The following is an 8,212-nucleotide window of genomic DNA, read 5'->3' as shown; positions in this document are numbered from 1 at the left end:
AAGCCATCGATTGAGGAGCCACCGATGTTGGAGTTGAAGTCACTTCCTCTACACCTCAGGTATGAATTCTTGGGTTCAAATTCTACTTTACCTGTTATTCTTTCGTCTTGCTTAACTAACATGCAGGTTGATGCCACTTTGGTGGTACTTCAAAAGCGGAAAAAGGCGATTGGATGGATATTGGCCGACATTCGAGGCATAAGCCCCGCATTTGCATGCATAAGATCATTTTGGAGGAGGATGTAAGGCCTTCCTTGGAGCATCAAATAAGACTAAATGAGGCGATGCAAGAGGTGGTGAAGAAAGAGGTTATCAAGTGGCTAGATGCTGGGGTGGTTTATCCTATTTCTGACAGTTCATGGACTTCTCCAGTGCAATGCGTGCCGAATAAGGGTGGTATGACCGTGGTGACCAATGACAACAATGAGCTCATTCCCACTAGAACGGTCACCGGGTGGAGAGTTTGTATGGATTACCGGAAGCTGAACAAGGTGACTAGAAAAGATCATTTCCCATTGCCATTCCTTGACCAAATGCTTGATCTTCTTGCGGCCAGGCTTTCTATTGCTTTCTGGATGGTTACTCGGGGTACAATCAAATTCTAATTACCCCGGAGGACCAAGTGAAGACCACTTTTACATGTCCTTATGGCACATTCACTTTCTCTAGAATGCCATTTGGATTGTGTAATGCTCCGGCGACCTTCCAATGTTGCACGATGGCTATTTTCACCTACATGGTGGAGGATATCTTGGAGGTCTTCATGGATGATTTCAGCATGGTTGGGGATTCTTTTGAGGAGTGCTTGGTAAACTTAGATAGAGTGTTGGCCCGATGTGAAGACACCAACCTTGTTCTTAATTGAGAAAAGTGTCATTTTATGGTAGAAGAAGGTATAGTGTTGGGTCACAAGATCTCGAAGCGAGGAATTGAAGTTGATAAGGCCAAGATTGAGGTTATTTTGAGGCTCCCTCCCCCTACTTCTGTCAAAGGGGTGAGGAGTTTCCTTGGGCACGCGGGTTTCTACCAGAGGTTCATAAAGGATTTTTCTAAAGTGGTACATCCGTTGTGCAAGTTGCTAGAGAAAGATGCAAAGTTCTTGTTCGATGAGTTTAGATTCTAGGCCTACTCTAGCTCGTCCTTGTACGAGGACAAAATGAAGTACCTTCATGACAAATATGCTCGGGGCAAGGAGTTCAAGGTTGGAGATATGGTTCTCTTGTTCAATTCCCGATTATGTTTGTTTCCGGGTAAGCTCAAGTCAAAGTGGAGTGGGCCTTTTGAAGTTGTGTTCGTGACCCCATTTGGTGCTCTTGATCTAAGGAACAAGAAGGGTGAAGTATTCAGAGTCAATGGACATCGGGTCAAGCATTATCTTGGAAAATTTGATAATAGCCACGTGGTGGCCCTTCTCCATCTAAAGTGATGTGCTGGTAACATGCGTCGTGCCGCGACGTTAAATCAGGCACTGCTTGGGAGGCAACCCATGTCTTTTTCTTTTTGTTGTTTTCTGTGTTTTTCTTGGTAGTGTAGGTTTGATTTTTGAGCTAACTGATTGTGAGATGTTGCAGGGATTGAGTTTATGCAATGTAAAATAGTTTGAAAAAAGTTGAACAGTCTCTGAAGTTTGCCAGTGCGGCCGCATTGCACTTTGTGCGGTCCACACTGGTGATGGTCAAAAGTGGTGCTCTCTGAAGTTTGCCACCACGTCCGCATTCCATTTAGTGCGGTCCACGGTGGACCTCCACGACCGTGGTTTGCTTTTGTGCGGTCCATGGAGGTTGCCTTCTCAAGCTTCAAGTGAAGAAACCCAGCGCGGTCCGCAGTCGGTTTTGTGCGGCCGCGCTGGTAGGTAAGGATGGGTCCCATTGCTTCTCTATAAATAGACCCCAAGGGTCACCCTTTACCCTTTTCGAACTCTTAATACTCAGAAGCCTAAAAACACTGTTCACACTCTGATTTGATTGTAATTCGTGTTTGCATTGATTAGTTGCATTCCATCTTCACAATCTGGTAACATTTCATCCATATTTCATCGATTAATTTTATACTTGCCTTTTATGTTCATGCCAGTAGTTTTAGCTTCTTTTTTTTCCTCTCGTAGTTTTTTTTCTTATTTATTTAACTGTTAGCGTAGGGTAGTTTTAAATGTTGGGTTTGTGTGCTGAATATGCTTAGTGATTGGGCAATTGAGTAGGGACAAGTTAGGTGTAAAAATTGAACAAAAATATCAAAACTTAAACCCTAACTTAGTGTCTGTGCAAAATACTCTGTGCAGCCCGCGATCGCCTTTGTGCGGTCCGCGGTGCCTTGACGCGGTCTGCATTGCCATTTTGCGCAGACCGTGGTGCCCAAGTGACTGAAATTGAACCTATGCCCAGCGCGGCCGCATTGCACTTTATGCGTTCCACACTGGCCCATCGCGGCCGCGATCCCACTTTGTGCGGACCGCAGTAGAGAAATTTAGAGAGATGTTTTTCAGGGCCTTATCCCAATGCGGACCGCGGTCGCCTTTGCGCGGTCTGCGGTGCCCCCATTGCGGTCGCACTCCTATTTGTGCGGGCGGCGGTGCTCTGTTCTGCAACATTTAATCTGTTGTCTGCAATTCAATTTCAATACTTGTTTCACTGCCTATGCTGATACTAACCATGTTAGATGTGTATGCTTGTAGATAATGGTCAAACAAAGAGGCAAAGGCTCGAAACAACCTGGTCGAGGTGATTCCTCCCGGGGGGGAAGCAAAGGATGGTAAAACTCACTCTCCAGGCTAGAAAACACATAAAGGACATGAGGAAAGCAATCAAAGCGGCTGACAGAGCCATTGACAACTCGGGGAGTGAGTATGATCCCTCCCGGGAGATCTCTTTAGATTCAGTCCCACTTTACATCCCTTATCCGGAGAGAGCCATACATAGAGACACTCCTCCCTCTTCCCCTGATGCTCAAGCTTCAATCAACATTTCTTCTGGGTCGTCTGAGGGCTCAGCAGCAGGTAGTGGGGATGAATACTCTACCTTTCCCACAGCGTCAATATCTGGAGAGGGGGTGAGGGTGATGAGGGAAATGGGGAGTTACCTGGGGGTGGTGTGCCTCAGGTTGGGGGTGCTGACCGGACTAGAAATCCCGCTGTTTGGGAAGATAGATTCGTCAACCAGGTGGCGTTCCACAAGTTTAGGGAATGGTGGCCGTCACAAAAGTTGATTCTTGAGAAGAGCTTCATTGGCAGAGACCTTCTACCCCTACACCCTAATGTACATAGACAGTTTCAAGCTCGAGTGGGTTGGGAGTTCTTTAAATATAATTGTATGAATGCGAATGAACACATGGTCAAGGAGTTTTATAGCAATGTGGCCCACATCTTGAAGGGCACTAAAGTGACCAAAGTGCGAAACAAGAATGTGATATTTACCGGGAAGGCACTAAATGAATACCTAGGGTTCATTGAAGAAGACGAATCCCTATACAATGAAAAGTTGGCAATGGGAGAGGATGTTCGTCCGTGGTTAGATTCATACCTGGCAATCCCGGGTACGGTTATGGTTGCAAGCAGGGGACAAAATACTTCGGAGGACCTTCAACTTTGAGGCTAGGGGGTGGTTGACTTTTGTGTGTAGTCATCTTGACCCCACTACCCATAATTAGACTATTCCACTTGCCTAGGCTATTCTTGTTGCATCTATTATGGCGGGATAACCTATCAACGTGGGAAATGTGATGTCCCACGTTATTTCTGCAGTGGGGGTTGAGCATGACCGGAACTACCCTTTTCCCAGCACCCTCACTATGTATTTCAGGGACCTGGAGGTAGAGAAGAGACCTTTTGACATCACAGTCAAACCTGTGGCTCCGTTTTCATGGTACAGTCTGAAGGGGTTAGACAACCCCAAGGACAAAAATTACAAGCCACCTGCTTCTGCTCCAATCGGCCAGTCTGAAGAGCCGGTTGCGGTAGAGCCCTCCACTAAGCCTACTTCCACAGTCACTGACATGCCTCCCGGACCTTCCACCACTGCTAGTCCCTCTACTTCAACTGGCCCGGGGATTCCATCTTCCCGGGTCCATCCTATCACTACCCACCAGCTGAGCCAGAAACTTCATAGCTTGAATATCTGGATGTCAGCTGCGTCATCCAAGTTGTCCATCTTGACTTCTACCATTGCGGCTCAGTCAGCACCGCAGCCAGCACAGTTTCCATAGGCCATTGAGGATACATTGAAGAAGATCCTGGAGAACCAGGAAAAGATCATCAGTACTCGGGGTGCCTTGGCTAAGGCAGTAGATTCACATGGGCAAGGCCCTTAAGGAGCTTGCCCGGGAGCACAAGAAGATGCGAAAGACAAGGGCTTCCAAGGAGTCGGTGAAAGAGCTGAGAGCAGATGTGGACAAGCTGATGGCAGACCAGATGCCCCTTGACTTATTATTCGGGGATCCAGCCACAGCAGCACCACCAGTAGTAGAGCCACAACAGGAGCAGATTCAGAGGCTTCCTAGGAAGAAGAGGAAGCTCCCTAGTGCAGACGAGGCGGTCATCCGGTTGGCAGACCCACATGAGGTCTCCTCCAGTCAGCCACAGGTTGCTCCAGATATTTAGCCCGTACAGGTCCAGGCCCCAATCCCAACAGCTGAGCAGCAAGAGTCCGGGAACCAGTTTGAGGTTCCCGTACATATAGAGGACTCGGGGACCACTCATGTTCCCATGCATACTGACGAGGCTTAGGGAGCTCCTATATCCTTTCATCTTGATTTTTGATGCTTATCTGTTTAGTTGGCATTTGGGACAATGCCATCTTTTATTTGTAGGGGTGCGCCCTACTTTTTATTTGAATGATTGTATATATTAACTGACTTAGCTTATGTTTCTATTGATTTTCTATTTGGTCTGTATATAACATTATATTTAGTTACTTTTATAGCACTTTTTATCTTCTCTTTGATCTGTATATAAAGTTACATTTTTTGTATATATTCATCCCCCGTTGTATATTCTAATCCCCTATTGTAAATATTCATTCTATTTTCTATTTTCGTACAAATTTTTCATTTTTAGCTTAGTAGATAGGTTCGCAGCCTTTTTGTTTTGTTTTTGGCACTTTCAATAAGCCCTTGGTTTTATTAATGCCACGGTTCTTTCCAAGGGTGGAGTATTGTGCGAACCGGGTGGCTCTTCCCGATGATGGATGACGTGACAACCTTCTTAAGGGTTTGAGTCCGTTTTTTTTTTTTTTTTTTAGTAGTTTATAGTTAAGGGTACCTCAATCAAAGCTTCACTTGGGCCTAACACATTTGCCTTTGATCACATGGTCAAAAACAAGTGGTTGTGTTTAGGATGGTGAAAGTAGTGACCTTGAGACTCTTGTTTTGACCAAACAAATATCATGTGGTCTTTCGGGACTATTGTGTGCTCAATCATGTCTAAGGTTGTTGTGGGCCCCCGACTCTATGTCTTTAGCAATCCTTGAGTGTGTGTGGTAAGAAATTGAATTGTGAGTCCAAGTCCCGAGCCAATGGTCTAGAACTTGCCATGAATGTTTGTTGAGGCGAAATTTTGAGTAAAATTCGACTTGAGAAGTGATTATAGGCTCTCATTGATCCAAATAATAGTCGAACAATTCCATAGCCTACCAAGGATATAATCCCTATCTAACCCTTTTGATCCTTAAACCTTTTTCTTTCAAGAACCAATGCTACAAGCCTATACCCATTCTAAATTATACCCTCTCTTGGCACCCAAATCGTCCGTTGAGTAATGACAAAAGTCTAAGTTTGGGGGGGAGAGACAAGAAAGGAAACAAAGTGGTAAAAGGTATAAAAGCAAAAGGAAAGGAAGGCGATGAAAAAGAAAAAGACAAAAAGAAAGCCCAACGTGCAAAGAATAAAATGGGATTCAAGAAAAACAAAAGTGAAAAAGGTGTGAAAAAAGTAGAAAAAGAAGAAATGCTTTGAATTGCATAAGAAAGAGTGACAATGTGTCTCTATAACCCCTTGAAAAGAAGTGAAATACTCAAAGAGTCAAAGAGAATTGTGCCAAAATGAATCAAAAGAAGTGCTTAAGGGAAGATGGAACCCATATAGACCAACAACTTTTCCTACCCTGAACCAAAAGCCTTCACATTGACTCCACAAAAGCCCTATATGATCTTGAGTTGGATGACGCTCGCATTAGTGGATACTTACATGAGGGTCAAGCATATAGTACTTAGAGCCGGACTTGTGACCTTTCCTTGAGATAGACGAGTGAATTCTCATTAACCTTGGTTTGTGTGCTTATACTCTAAAAGGTAAGGTTTGCTTAGAGAGAGTTGAGGATGTGTGAGTTTGGGTTCCACAGCGACCAAAGTAATTGAGAGTTTGATGTAATGAGTCAATTCTTGATGCTCTTGTATCACACTTGATCCATAGTTTTTCAAAGTTTAAATTTTGTTAATGATCCATTTGTATTGAGGGAAATTGTTAGTCCCAATTGATGCTTGTTGAGGTTACTTTAGGACAGCTGGAATTACTTGGATTTTCTTTTAAGGGGTGGGTCTTATTTTGTTTGCTTGAGGACAAGCAAAGGTTTAAGTTTGGGGGAGTTGATAAGTTAGGATTTTAACATGTTTTATGCCCCTACTTGCCTATGCTTTGATCATATATTGTTACAAAATAATCCTAAAAGTCTAACAAGCTGTGCTTGATTGCAGGTTTGATCGACAAAGTGACGAAATGTCAAAGATCGGCTCAAAAAGAAGTGAAACCTGCTCAAGTATCAAAGACCAAGAAATCTAAGGAAAGAAGGCCTAGTGCGGACCGTGCAAAGTTTAATGCGGACGCACTAGGTGGTTCAGAGAGTTGGTAAACCAGGCTAGAGGTAACACGGACGCGGTACACATCTCGCAGTCCGCAGTGAAGGCTCCCCGGCCGCACTACTCTTTTGTGCGATCCGTGGTCATGAGATTCAGAGAGATGAAAGTTTGCAAAGCCAAGGCCATGCGGTCCGCGATCGTGATTGCGCTGACCGCGCCAGCTCCCTCCACGGCCGCGGTCCATTCTACGTGGTCCGCAGAGTCCAAGTTCAGAGAAGCAAAAGTCAAAGTCAAAGAGTCCAGTGAGGCTGCGGTCCATTTAATGCGGCCCGCACTGACCCAGCAGGGGTATTTTTGTCCAGTTTTTCCAGCCTAGTATAAATGGAACATTTTACCATTTTTAGGTCATCTTTTGTATTCAAACGTGAGCTGCGCTCCTGAAAACGATATTTGTAGCCATTTTTGGCACTTTTGCTTTACATTTACGATAGATTCTTGTAGTTTAATTTTAGCAATTAATTAATATGTTTAGTTCTTCATCTATTTCTTCAATTTCTTTGTCTAGCATGAGTAGCTAAACCCATTAGCTAGGGTTGTGGCTCAACCCTAGTGTGGGTAATTGATGGGTGTTGCCATCTAGTGTTAGATTGACTATGGGTATTTGCTATTTGGGTTGATTTTATGTTTTAATCTAGAATTGGTGGTTGCAAACAATGATTCAAGCTTTGTGGGTTTAACTCTTCTTGAGAAAGAGAGTCTATGACCTCAAAATTGACCTAACAAGGAATTGGGATGGACTCATGAGAAATGATAGTCCCAATTAACGGGTAAAACCTCGAGAGAGTAATTACCCTACTTGTACCCTAGTTGCTTGGTCTAATTTGCCTACCCATTTGGTCTCGAGAGAGTCAATTGGGCAAAGTCACTTTCTCTACCGAGAGGTGTGAGAGTGGGTAAAATTGTGCAACGGTTATAGCATAAGCCCCAATTATGTCAATCGAACCTTAGTAACATCTACCCGTCAATTAGCCACCTAGGTAGTGTCACGACCCTAGTGCCCTTCTTCCCATTAGATACAACTTAGCAATATTCTCGTAGCATAATTTAGTGTTAATCAATAGTTTTATAAAAATAGTTATAATTCGAAAACCCAAAAATGTTTGAAGTGACATTAGGAGTACAACCACATCTCTAGGCTAGACAGACAATCCAACTCCACTACTAGCTCCCTGAGGAAATCGATCCCGACCCTCATATCGGGTAAAAGCTATTGTGACCCGCTCTTCCTACCTTAGTGTAGCGTCGAGATGGCAGCGATCAATAGGCCACATACAAAGCATTACAATCAGGCGACACATCGAAAAGAGAAAGACGTCGGGGAAGTAATGGTGGCTCAGGGCCCAAAATCTCCACTCACATACCAAACATCT

Source organism: Nicotiana sylvestris, chromosome 5 (genome assembly GCF_000393655.2).
Source record: "Nicotiana sylvestris chromosome 5, ASM39365v2, whole genome shotgun sequence".
Classification (NCBI taxonomy): Eukaryota; Viridiplantae; Streptophyta; class Magnoliopsida; order Solanales; family Solanaceae; genus Nicotiana; species Nicotiana sylvestris.
Note: the sequence above shows the minus strand (reverse complement) of the source record.